Raw genomic sequence first — 13,516 nt, 5'->3', positions numbered from 1 at the left:
CAAGCATGCAACTTCTGAGCAGAAAACATTTCAGAGATAAGGGACTAGGGCTTTAAGGCACAGAGAACCCCTTTAAGATAAGATTTTTACACTGAATATCAATGAAGTGAGAAGAATAAACCCACTAACTGCAGACAAAGAGATAGCTCACAATTTTAAGTGAACAAATAAGTAAGCAGTACTATTGTTAACACAATATTCAATGAAACAATAAAAAAGAAAAAAGAAAATCCAGTACTATCGTATAACACTGCAAGTTTGTACTTATCTCAGCTTGTAATAAATTTGATGCAGCCCAAAGATGCAACTATTCAGCAGAAATAATTTCAGACATAAGGGACAAAGACTTTAAGGAACAGAGAAACCCTCCAGGCTAAGACTTCTACACCGCATATAAATGAAATGAGAAGAATAAACCCACTAACTGCAGACACAGAGAGAGCTCACAATTTTCAGTGAACAAATAAATAAGCAGATACATGCAGTTCTATTTTTGACACAGTATTAAATGAAACAATAAAACAGAAAAAATTAAATTCAGTACTATCTTATAACATTGCAAGTTTGTACTTATCTCAGCTTGGAATAAAGGTGATGCGGCTCAAGTATGCAACTATGCACCAGAAATAATTTCAGAGATAAGGGACTAAGACTTAAAGGCACAGAGAAACCGTCTAGGCTATGACTTCTACACCGAATATCAATGAAGTGAGAAGAATAAACCCACTAACTGCTGACACAGAGAGAGCTCACAATATTCAGTAAACAACTAAATAAGCAGATAAATGCAGCACGTTTTTAACACAATATTTAATGAAACAATAAAAAAAGAAAATGCAGTACTATCTTATAACAATGCAAGTTTGTACTTATTTCAGCTTGTAATAAAGTTAATGCAGCTCAAGTATGCAACTATTCAGCAGAAATAATTTCAGAGATAAGGGACTAAGACTTTAAGGCACAGAAAAGCTCACTAGGCTAAGACTTCTACACTGAATATCAATGAAGTGAGAAGAATAACCCCACTAACTGCAGACACAGAGAGAGCTCACAATTTTCAGCGAATAAATAAATAAGCATATAAATGCAGTACCTTTTTAACACAATATTCAATGAAACAATAAAAAGGAAAATATAAAATGCAGTACTATCTTATAACACTGCAAGTTTGTACTTATCTCAGCTTGTAATAAAATTGATGCAGCTCTAGTATGCAACTATTCAGCAGAAATAATAACAGACATAAGGGACTAAGACTTTAAGGCACAGGGAAACTCTCTAGGCTAAGACTTCTACACAGAATATCAATGAAGTGAAAAGAATAAACTCACTAACTGAAGACAAAGAAAGAGCTCACAATTTTCATTAAACAAATAAATAAACAGATAAATGCAGTCCTATTTTAACACAATATTTAATGAAACAAAACAGAAAAAATAAAATGCAGTACTATCATATAACACTGCAAGTTTGTGCTTATCTCAGCTTGTAATAAAGTTAATTCAGTTCAAGTATGCAACTATTGAGCAGATAGAATTTCAGAGATAAGGGAATAAGACAAAGTCACAGAGAAACTGTCTAGGCTAAGACTTCTGCACCGAATATCAATGAAGTGAGAAGAATAAACCCACTAACTGCAAACACAGACAGAGCTTACAATTTTCAGTGAACAAATAAATAAGCAGATAAATGCAGTAATATTTTTAACACAATATTCAATGAAACATAAAAACAGAAAAAATAAACAGAGTACTATTTTATAACACTGCAATTTTGTACTTATCTCAGCTTGTAACAAAGTTGATGCAGCTCAAGTATGCAACTATTCAGCAGAAATAATTACAGAGATAAGGGACTAACCCCGGGATTCATGAAGCTTGCGCCAGGTGCACGCATAGTGTAGGCATTATAACGCCAAATATGGCCGCCGAGTGATTCAGGTACGATCCAATTCCACGTGCACTACCGGCGTACACCAGATCTGCGTGGCCCCCGGCGTAGGTATGCAAATCACCCCATGTGCAGTGTAGCACCATGCAAATGAAGGCATATAGCAATTCATGAAGTGGTGCAGGCGTAGCGTAAGCCCACGGAAATGTAAACCAAAAAACACGGTTTACATTTTCTCAATCAGAACATCGGAGCTATGGAAGAGGGCCAGACGCAGGTATCACAACATTAACGTATGCCAATGGCGAAATACACAGCCAATGGCATAAGAAAATATGCACAACATGTAAATAACAACATTTAATGTCATGTCCACAGTAACGCACAGCAGAACCGCAGGGCATGTGTGCAGAAGCTGTAACATAAAGAAATAATATAAAAATGTCATAAAATCGCAACATAATAGAAATCAGGTTTACAGCATAATACACAATGGTAGGCATGGAACACCACAGCCAAGGTGCAAGGGTTGCTAAGGGCCTGCGATAGTGTCCTGCGCGGTAACTATGAATTAGTAGTCAATGGTATGCAAATGAGGCAGATAATACTGAATCGCAAATGTCCCGCCTGAGGAAGGTTGTACCATACAGCGCAGCGGTATAACACTGAGGAGTGGCTCAGAGGAGATACATGACATCAGCAGAGGGGTGTGCCACCGTAGCACTAAGCACATTGGAGCATTGCAAATATGGCCTGTCCGTTGCTAAGCAAAGCTGCAGGATAGGGGTGGGGAGGAATCGTGTAGCTGAGAGCACACATGGTGGCCAAAAGCGCATGTGTACGAGGATGAAAACATGCCCGAAACCCAGTAATCGGACGCACGCGCAGCAAACAATAGCAGAAACAGGAAGGTCAGGGGAAGAAAAGAAGGAAATGTGGAAGTACGGTAATTGGAGTACTAATGAGCAATCAACACCAATCAACCCACGAAGGACAATCGATGGCAGCTGACAATTCCGCTTGCAGAAACCTGCAAAACAGGATAGGGGAGGCATGTGAATGCAAAGAAAGGAGGGGAGGGGAGGTATTGGATTGCAAAGATAGGAGACCTAACACAGCAGAGCAAAGCAAACCGACAGCAGACCGGCAGTAGCACACATAATGCAAGATACACCAGGTCCAGAAAAGTACAAATGAAAGTAGGCTGCAGGATGCACACCAGAAAATGGTAGGTGCAACGTGTAAAGGGAAGGTCAAGAGGTAATCCACGGCAGGCAAATGTAATTCAACACCAAAGGCACCACAATAGTAGTTCTGGCAGTAAAACACATAACATAACCTGTAGCTATGAACGTATATACACACACCCTATCACATCATCGGTGTTCACAGCACAATAGTATAAAGTGTGAAAGTACCCAACACACACCTGTGTATTCCCAAACACCGCACCATAGGTGTAAACACATGGGGAACTTTTAAAATGTACATGTTGGGAGCTGCCATAGCTCTGATTCATCAGCATGTGTTAGAGACTGACGGTGTTGTGGAGGATGATGCCGACAACCACCGCAGGCCTCAGAGGAGAAGGAGAGTGTTCAGACCAAGGGTAACCTACCAGGGGCTACATAACCTGGAGATAGTAGAGCATTACAGGGTGGACAGGGACATCTTACAGCAAATAGTGGAGCTGTGCCGGCCACGCCTGAGAACCAGAAACAACAGAGGGGAACCCATACCAGTGGACACGAAGGTATGTGTAAGCCTGCGAAAAATGGCCACAGGTACCTTTCAAAGGCCAACTGGGGATATAATGGGTATCTCACAGGCATCAGCATCCTGGGTACTACACCAGTTCCTGGATACCATGTTACCACATGCCAATGAGCAGATATACTTCCCCAGAACTCAGGAAGAGTTGGCCAGCAATATGCACCACTTCCACCATGTGGCACAATATCCGGAGGTACGGGGTGCGATAGACTGCACGCACATACAAATCAAGTCACCACCCGGTGATCAGGGTATGCGCTACATAAACCGCAAGGGATTCCACTCCATCAACTGCCAGGTCGTGTGCAATGCCCAGGACATTATCATGGATGTGTGTGCTGGCAGCCCTGGAAGCTACCATGACTCCCACATCTGGCATGCTTCACAGCTGTATCAGGTATTTGTCAGGGGGGACATCCCACATGGCCATCTCGTGGGGGATGCTGGCTATGCAATGGAGCCGTGGATGATGACTCCCATCAGAAATGCACACACACCCATGCAAGAATGCCAGAATGAGGCACACGCACAAACCAGAATCATCATAGAGCATGTGTTCGGGATGCTGAAATCATGGTTCCGGTGCTTGGATACATCTGCTGGAGCCTTACAGTATGCTCCAGGCACGTGTGCCCACATCGTCATAGTATGTGCCATGCTACATAATATGATCCTGCGGAAGCAGCTGCAGCAGGGACAAAATGATGAAGGCCCACATAGCCCACCGCAATTGCCAAGGTCAGTACAGGCACAGAGGGATTCAGACCATGAGCACACTGTGCCAGCCCCAGTAGGCAGATGGAGGCATGCCCAATATGCCTACGCCTTGGCAAAGAGGGAACGTATAGCACATACTCTGACTATGGACTGACACCTCTCCACCTGCACACACAGTAAAATGGATGGCACACAAACATGACCACCTGTAAATTGTAATGTATAGGTGGCCCAATGTGTGACTCCTACATAGGCAGCCCTCAAACATTGTAAACACAACAGCCAGTGGAACACGGAATGCCAACACCTACCTGAAGAGTACATGAGTCTTACAGCATATGGTGGTGCTGTGTGCCTGTCACGTTCCCCGCTATATATATATATATATATATATATATATATATATATATATATATATTTATATATATGTACACATATGCATATATATAATACAGATAGAAAGGGCAATAGAGGGATATATGGTGATATAGATGGATTCAGCGATATCTGCAAATAGAATAGATAGTTCAATGACATTCATAACATCTTGGAGGTACAAATAAATAGGATACCGCCAACCATGGAATGTGTAACATACCGACATGCATAACCACGAGGCTGAAAGACCGATAGAACACAGTACCAGAACAGTACATCCGCGAGTAATAGTATGATGATATGAAGGGACAGTTAGTCACCGCTGCCGGTGTCACGGTCCACATAGGTACTGTGTTCAACTGTGTCTGTGAGTGCCGTAGTCTGTGTAAGTGTGCATTGAGGGTGCCATGTGCATGTCTGTGTGACTGTAATGTGTGTGTGTGTGTGTGTGTCCGCAACATGTGTATGTTGGTGCCAAGTCACAGGCAGATCAGTATGGTAGGTGTGGGTATAGCTAGCCGTAGGCATACGGTTACTACCTATACCACAGCAGGAGGGACATCCCCACCCTGGGCAGGTGTGTCCTGACATAAAACAGTACAAAGGGCAAATGTCCAAGATGGTAGGACATAAATATGTCCCATATATAATGTAACAGTCGTATTTAATAGTTATGCCTGTATGTAAGAAACTTAAATGTTACATGCAATATGATAAGTAGCCAAAGTCACACAACAATAGGTATGTAGTGAGGATAAAAGTATGTGCTACCCGTGTACTGACCGTGGCTACGTGTTGGCCTGTAAACACAGCTTTGTATCCCGCAAGTGTCCAACAATGACCATATGAAAAGGTGGCAACCCATGGCAAACAGGCTCTTTTAACAACACAACCACAATGATTGCAAATATCTGGGACAGAAATACAAGGGATAGCTGTCACTTACACATATCCCCTGATATATCGCTGCAATTACGGAGGTATACAAGTAGCAAGCTCACCTGCAGACGATATAGAAATCAATTAACAATGGCCCAACGTACAATCCCATAACATAAGTCTACTAACTGTTAGCTCCCCAATTAGGGACGGAGCCCATACACATATATACGGATTATGTAGAAATGCAAAGCCCACAAACCGTATATGTTACGTACAATGACCAACATCCCCCACACTAGAAACTAAAGCAATACAAACTGTAATAGCAGCACAAACATCCAGTCAGCCAATTACATTGGCAGAACCCTCAACATACCGTGTGAGAGACACAATTAAAGCGACATGCAAAATTGCAGGCGCTGTATAATGGAACAAACAGCCATGTTACAGGTTTTGATTGCAATACTCCGTTATCAGATGTCGGGATGACAGGTACACCCACATGTTGAACCAAATACTCTACCTGTCACACACAATCCATGGGGGACATGAATCCAAACTATACCTGTCTCCATGCATAGCAGTTGCAGTTACACACAACAAAACACAATACAGACCATCTCCCCAAAGGTAGGGCAAATAGGCAACGCCCAGGTGGAGAATCCAATTATACCCCACTGTCGCCGCGTAATTGGTGAATGGAGTAGCTGCACAGCTGATATGCAGGTAATTAGTCACTCAGGAACACCAATTGGCGGGAAGAATCCACATGTTTCAGGTATCGACGTATATAAGGATGACTTGCCAGACATTCAAACCGTATGCTCATACCGAATAACAGTTGAAACACTGTGAGAGAGATAGAAATGAAACACCGTAACGACAACAAGGTATGTAGAATGCCCGATATGTAAGGTTATGTATAGCATGATCTGTATTAATTAGTTTTACTGTATGTATAGCCTGGTTTGCATTAATTAAATGTGTCCGCAATGCATAAAGTGGGGAAAGGTATTTATGTAGTGATGTCTTGCTGAGCATACTAACGCTTGTAGAATCTGTACGTCCAGCAGTGGGACATAAGGTACACAGCACAGACACCACAAGGGATGCTACATGAGGCCATTAAACAGAACAATGCCATACAACCTGCCATCAGTGGTAGGGTATGTCCAACAAGGACGTGCCATAGCAGGGGATAGTATATGTTGATATACTGTCACAGCACGCATGTGTATGGGCATATAACGTTAATGACATATGTAAGGTGGTCCCGCTGAGCAAGTATGCATTGCATTATGGGATACTATGTGACATATGTGTAATGTATAGTATTATAGGTAGATATGATAGATATTCTACACAGCATAACAGGCATATCATGCATACCACAGGTATCATCTAATGGTATGTACAATAACAGGATACATATGGCCTGTAGGTATGGGACATAGTAATAGCATGATAGCTAATCTAAATGGAAGGGCTACCAAGTAACCATGCACAAAGGACATGTAATAGCTGCACAGGTGCATAGTGGGGTACTATGCAGTCTGGCAAGTCCATGTGTAAGCACAACTACAGTGTTCACACTAGTGGCACCTCTCCAGGGTAGTGTCATGTGAAGAGCAGAGCCAAGTGTCACCTGCACCACTGCACAGTACAGCCACTGCAGTGATCCCAGGCCTACATATGTCTCCCAACCACCAAGGGAGGTGTCACATGAACAGTGCTACTGAGTGTCCCTGCGTGATGTACATAGGACTTATGTTCCACACCATGGTGAGTGTCCGGTTTGGGAATGTAACCCAGAAGCACATCCCACTCATTGTGGCATGTGTGCACATATCCATGAGCATGTTGCTCACAGTGGCCTCTGCTTATGTTGCGTATGAGGAGTATATCCATCAATAATGTTGTGGACATGGGCCCTGTCTGATCAGCAGAGGTCACCCCTGAGTATGTAGTATGCAAATGTGTACAGATGTGGTCTCCGTAGTGCAGCCGCATATTTAAACTGTCAGAGCTCAGTAAACGTCATGGCGTGTTAATGTTGTGGCATGTAAAGCTGTAGCTGTTGTGTAAGGTACACCCTAAATGGGGTGGTGTACCCTTGAATGTGTGTAGATGTCTTGAGTGCAGAGGTACAATGGGTGCCTATGTACCAGTTACACACCCAGTACAGATAGGTGTGGCCACATAGGAAGATATCCACGCCACAGTGGCAATACGGTAACCACAGGAGTGGGTGCGACATATGTGTGTCCTGCAAACATGTACAATGTGATATGTATGTAGGGGACTACCATCCATGTGATAGTCAGTGGGTGAATGGTGTAATGCAAAGGTGATGTGCATGCACCTTGTGTCATGCAGCTTGATGCCATGATAGTCATATTATGTATCTGTCACAGCGACGCCCATATGGTCGGAGTCAGTATCAGCTGGTGGAGCAATCATGGCGCTTGGTATGTAGGGGTTCGAAAGCTAGGCAAGTCCCCTGTTCCAGCCTGTTCCACAGGGAAGCATATACTGAACATGAGGGGCTCTATGACTGAGGACCGTGATATGCCAAATGTACCTGACATGAAGTAGGTACTATGGTATGCTGGCCTCACTGTGTGTCCTGTCAATGAGCCACATAGCATAACATCCTGAGACACAGGGTACGATGTGCAGGTGGATGTGTATGTTGTCAATACCAGAATGGGGAATGGTGCTGAAAGGCAATGAGAGGACAATGTAGGATGTGTGGACTCCCGTACCATCAGCAACTGCCCTGGTAACTGTATGAAAGGAGTCCACCATGTCTAGGGGCCATGCACTGGACTTAACAAGCCCAACCCGGGTGGCAGCAGAGGACGGGAGCCCAACAATGTCTCTGAGAATGGCGTCCTTGATGATGTGCCCCATAGCCATGCAGAACAGTCCAGTCAGGTGTGTAGGACTATAGTCCCACTCGTGCAATGCGGTGCCACCTGTGTGTAGTGTGATAAATGCTGCTGTGTGCCATTCAGGGGCTACAATGTCTGAAACAAGGCTATTACTGAATATGGTGGCCTAGTGGGGAGACATGTAATTCAGAGGTTGGTGGACATCACAGCCTGGGACGTTGGAAGGTGACATGGGGCCAGTGTCCCAGGACATATAGAGTGTAGGTCAGTACTGTGTAGGTGTGACCACAGGGACACCACAATGTTCATGTATGGATTGCGGCCCTGTAGTGAGTGAGAGGGTGTACTGTCAGCATTGAATCCATCCTCCAGCATGTTGCCAACAATACCTGGGTCTGCAATGTTCCTGAGTGACTGTTGTATGTGACAGCAGATGTGGGTGTCACCATCGAATACTGACATACCACCATAATGCCTGGTGGTACACCCCAGAATCTGTGGCAGTCATGTTTACGTAGCTAGTCTTGGAGTATGTGATGAGGGACCCTGTGGCCCCACCACGGCTGACCAGTGAGCCACACCACACATGGGAATGTACACCACTGTGCAACAGCCTACACCTGTTGTTGTACATCATATGTCCGTGGAACATGACCACCAGAGTGGCGTCTGTTATCTGGTGTGTACCATCATGGCTCTGTGTGGAATAGCATGATCCATGCAGTTGTGTACATACTAATTAAGTGCACTTGGGTATGTGTCAGCATTTGTATGTGCATTGTCCATCTGCACGGGTGTCATGATGTTAACAACCACTGTCAGCAGACGTGTGTAGTAGGTGTTGTAGTACACATGTACTGTGTATGCTGTGATGGGTGTGTTGCCGGGATGTGGCTAACAAGGTAGATTAGCATATGTTCGGAATCCACCAATGAGGGGATAACCCCAGGTGTGTAACACCAGTCACATGGTGGTAGTGTTCATGCCAAGGGTAATGTAGGTCTTGGAGGTGGTGTGTATGGGTTGATCCAGCAGAGCGGAGGGTATGACTCATGGATGTTTCGGTACATGAGTGGCTATCCCAGTGAAGTGTGGGGTAGTGTCAGTCACACATCAGTAGTAGCTGAGGCCCACTGTCCACTATACCACCATAGAAGGTATGTTACCCGTGGGGTATGATGTTGACTCTGGCGCTTGTTACAATGTGTATAGCGGTCCCGGACACAGTTAGTTGCACGTGGAGCACCTCTGATGCATTGTGCTAAGCAACTTGCCATGATGCATGCAAAACATAGTGGGATATGGGAACCCCTCAGCTGTGGTTGTGCCGGTCCAGGTATGTGCCTGAAAGGTATGGTCTGTCTATAACCTGTCATTGCGGGTGTCTATAACCTGTCATTGCAGGTATGCTCTAAAGAGCCTAGAGGCAGGTCCCACTCACTGCAGAGATGTTTGAGTGGTGCATTATAAGGTGTGCCTTGCCTGCGTGTGTCACAGAGGAAGATGCAAGCAATGTGTCACATGACCCCATGTCGCACATGCCAGTTACCGCCCTGCCGGTGACAGTTATTGGAAACTGTGCAAGACAGGCAGTATAGAAGCAGCAAGAGCCTTACATGTGAGCTGTACTCCCAGGGCCGACAGGTGCAAGTCATCTGTGCCACAGCATTGTGTTTGACCAGGCCAGTCATAGCGGACAGATACCGCATGCCTGTGGAATGACAATAGGAGCATAGTCAACTGTTGAAGTGACACAGTCGGTCATTGTACAGTGGTATCGTGTCCGGACGAATGCAAAATACTCCCCAGGGCTATGCCTACACCCTCAGGGCTATGAGACTGGTGAGCTATTGCATGTCCCTGCACAGGTAGTCTGTGAAGTGGCATCACAGGGCAGTGACACTAACATGGCGAATGACAGACGTATCGTACCTGGTGAGGTGTGGCATGGGTGCATAGGTTATGTTGCAGAAGCAGTTACCCGACAGCAAGATGTAAGTGACTAACGCCTTGTGTAGCCTGCTGTGTGGAACTGCAGTGTGACACCCTACAGAATCAGCTATGACTGGTGTGTTGTGAATGTTATAACTCACTATTGGCTGTATGTGGTGGGCACACATGAGTCTGTCGGCTATAAGCTGGTGATGTTGTCTTCCATGATGGGGGCTACCTCTGGTGCCTACAGTGAGTATGGAGACGTACTGCACAGGTTGTCCTCGTAGGTGTGGCCAGTGGTGTAGATCATGTGAGACTATGTGATGGGTGGGGTGTGTTGCGAATGTTACACATCCCCAAATGACTGTCAGGTGCAGTCAGGGTTGGCGACAGCATTACCCCCAGCCATAGCTGTCAGCCTCCTGTCCCCAAAATGAGAAACATTAGCCCTCATACCATGTGACAAATGGGCGAAACGTGGAACACTTACAACTGGCTTACTAACAGCATCAACTAGGAAGGGCATATGATGGCTAAAATAGGCTGGTCTTACATATAAAACAGATATTCCAATGAATTAATATGATTCTCATCTATTTAGCCATGGCTAGCAGGTAAACTATGTACAACAATGAATGTGTGACAGACCCTTCCAATGTGGAACCTTGAGGAACATGCACCTTTTAGAACCCCAAATGAGGTACGTTCCCCGTAATGAGGTACACCTGAGAGCTATGGGCCCAGAACGGCTGCAGACGTGCATCCCCCACAGGCTGTAATGCCGTATGTTGGTAGGTGGGCATTGAATGTGTACATGAGACAATTGCTCTATTGCCACATGTACCACATATCCCTCATATAGACAGGCAGTAATACTGGTACGTGACAGTTGGACACGCCTGTATATACAACCATGTCCCACAGGATATGTGCGTTACGTATGTACAACAGCTGTCATACCTTAAGCAAGCTGGGAAGTGTAGGACAGCCAGTGTACCTGTGGGAAATGGTGAGGAATGGACGCTATAGTAATCAGTAGCTCATGACATGCTCACATGTTCTGAACATGTGCCTAGGATGACCATACAATTCAGAAAGGGTGTTGGATAATATCAACCCACAAGTGGTGATGACAGTCATTTAGGGTGGCACCGCACTATAACCCTGCTTAGTATGGTGTGCATGTCCATGAACCATTAGCACTGTAGATGTTAGCAGTACAGATGTACAAGATAGCATGGATATTTGATTACAAATACCTTTGCATGTCACAGGAGTGTTCCACCAGTGGCCTGTTGACAGACTCACAACTACAAAAGGTGCAAGAGTGACATGTGCACAGCACATCAGTGCCAGATACAGTAGAACAGGGTTAATGTATTGTAACCCCACCCTCATTGTAGCCCATACCACACAGACAAATGTTAGGCATCTGTGTATGTAAGGCTGTGAATGGCTGTGAATGGCCATGACCTATCAGTTTAGTTGTGTCAGTGTTGTGAACAACATACAGAATGGGCTGTGTGGGTGAGGTGTGTGACATATAGGTTCATAGGTTCATAGGTTTATACTAGGCTATCTGCCCTAAGGCATTTATAAGCCTAGCCCAAAGTTTTGTGGCTTACGCCACCCCTTATATGAAAAAAATATGTGCACAGTCTGATGGATGATACCAGCAGTGTCACCGCTAAGTGAACATCCCTGTACCCATAAACTACTACCTAGACTATAGTCAACATTATGGACACTGTGTAAGGGATGGTGCTGTGCAGTGCACCCCCCAACATGGTGACGTCTCCAGGCCCCTTAGGTAGTCATATGAGGTACCCATGTCATGTCAGGGTGCCATCCATGAGCACGGAGATCACTGGCCAGGCATATACAGCACTGTGGTGACCGATATTGGATCACATACCACCTGTAAGGGGTAATGGCTATGCATGGATGTGCAATACCAGCCTTCACGATCCACACCTCCACTATGCAGCATGCTGTCTACCTTGCAGAAGGACATTTGCTACACCATGATGATGGACATGCTACATGTCCATATCCTGATCTGTATGACATATGTCATAGACAGCCACCATCCTAATACTAGGATCGCCACAGGCTGGACAGATCCCTGTGCCATATATGTGACATACTCCCACCATACCATGCAACCCTGTCCATCAAAGCTGCAGATGTCATCCCAGTCATACATGGTGTGATGGCCGCATGGTAGATGTACTATCAACTGACTGGATCAGTAATGTGGCACTGATGTAGCTTGCGGTGGCACAATGGCCATCTGTAACAGTGTGGAAACTGTGCCTGCACATGCTATGGTTGAAGACCATCCCTGCAAATGTTGTCTGACTCTCCATTGTCCCATGTCTATCACATGTGTAATACAGGCGATCCATGTCAGGATGTTGAACAGTTGTACAGTGCTGTGTAGATGTATATGGCAAAACACATGCATGTACAGGTGTCCATGAGTATGTGTGCATTGTCACTGCTCAAGTCCATTACGGCTGTGTCTGTGTTGATATGTGACATATACACAGCATCCAGGTCAACAGTAGTACCATGGACACATTGAGGCATGTGCAGAGAGGTAAAAACACAAGTGCAGGCAAATAGACATGCCCAGAGCAAGACAGCATTTACATGGAGTATGAACACTGTAATGAGGTGACACACATATATGGTGATGATATCCAATGCATAATGGGTGTGACATGTGTGACACAAACATGTCAGTCGTGTCAGTGTCATGATGCTTTGCAAAGATAACTGTGCAGATGCAGTAGATGTCATAGAAATGTATGTGCAGCAGTATCTCTGTACATCTCTGAAACTGTGACCTGTCACCATCATTATGTTTTACAGATAATGCCCCGTACACGCCTCCCAGCATACACCCGCCAGGAGGATGATGTCCTCATCCCACAGCTCCATGACAACTATGACTTGTTGTTCAGCTATGTGCCACAGCATGCCCAGCAGTGGGATGACCTGTGGCAGGATCTACGCAGGAGGGTGAATGATGTGGGTGGCCA

The sequence above is a fragment of the Protopterus annectens genome, chromosome 6.part0, assembly GCF_019279795.1.
Source record: "Protopterus annectens isolate FY-2018-M chromosome 6.part0, PAN1.0, whole genome shotgun sequence".
Classification (NCBI taxonomy): domain Eukaryota; kingdom Metazoa; phylum Chordata; order Ceratodontiformes; family Protopteridae; genus Protopterus; species Protopterus annectens.
This window is presented reverse-complemented; position numbering follows the sequence as displayed.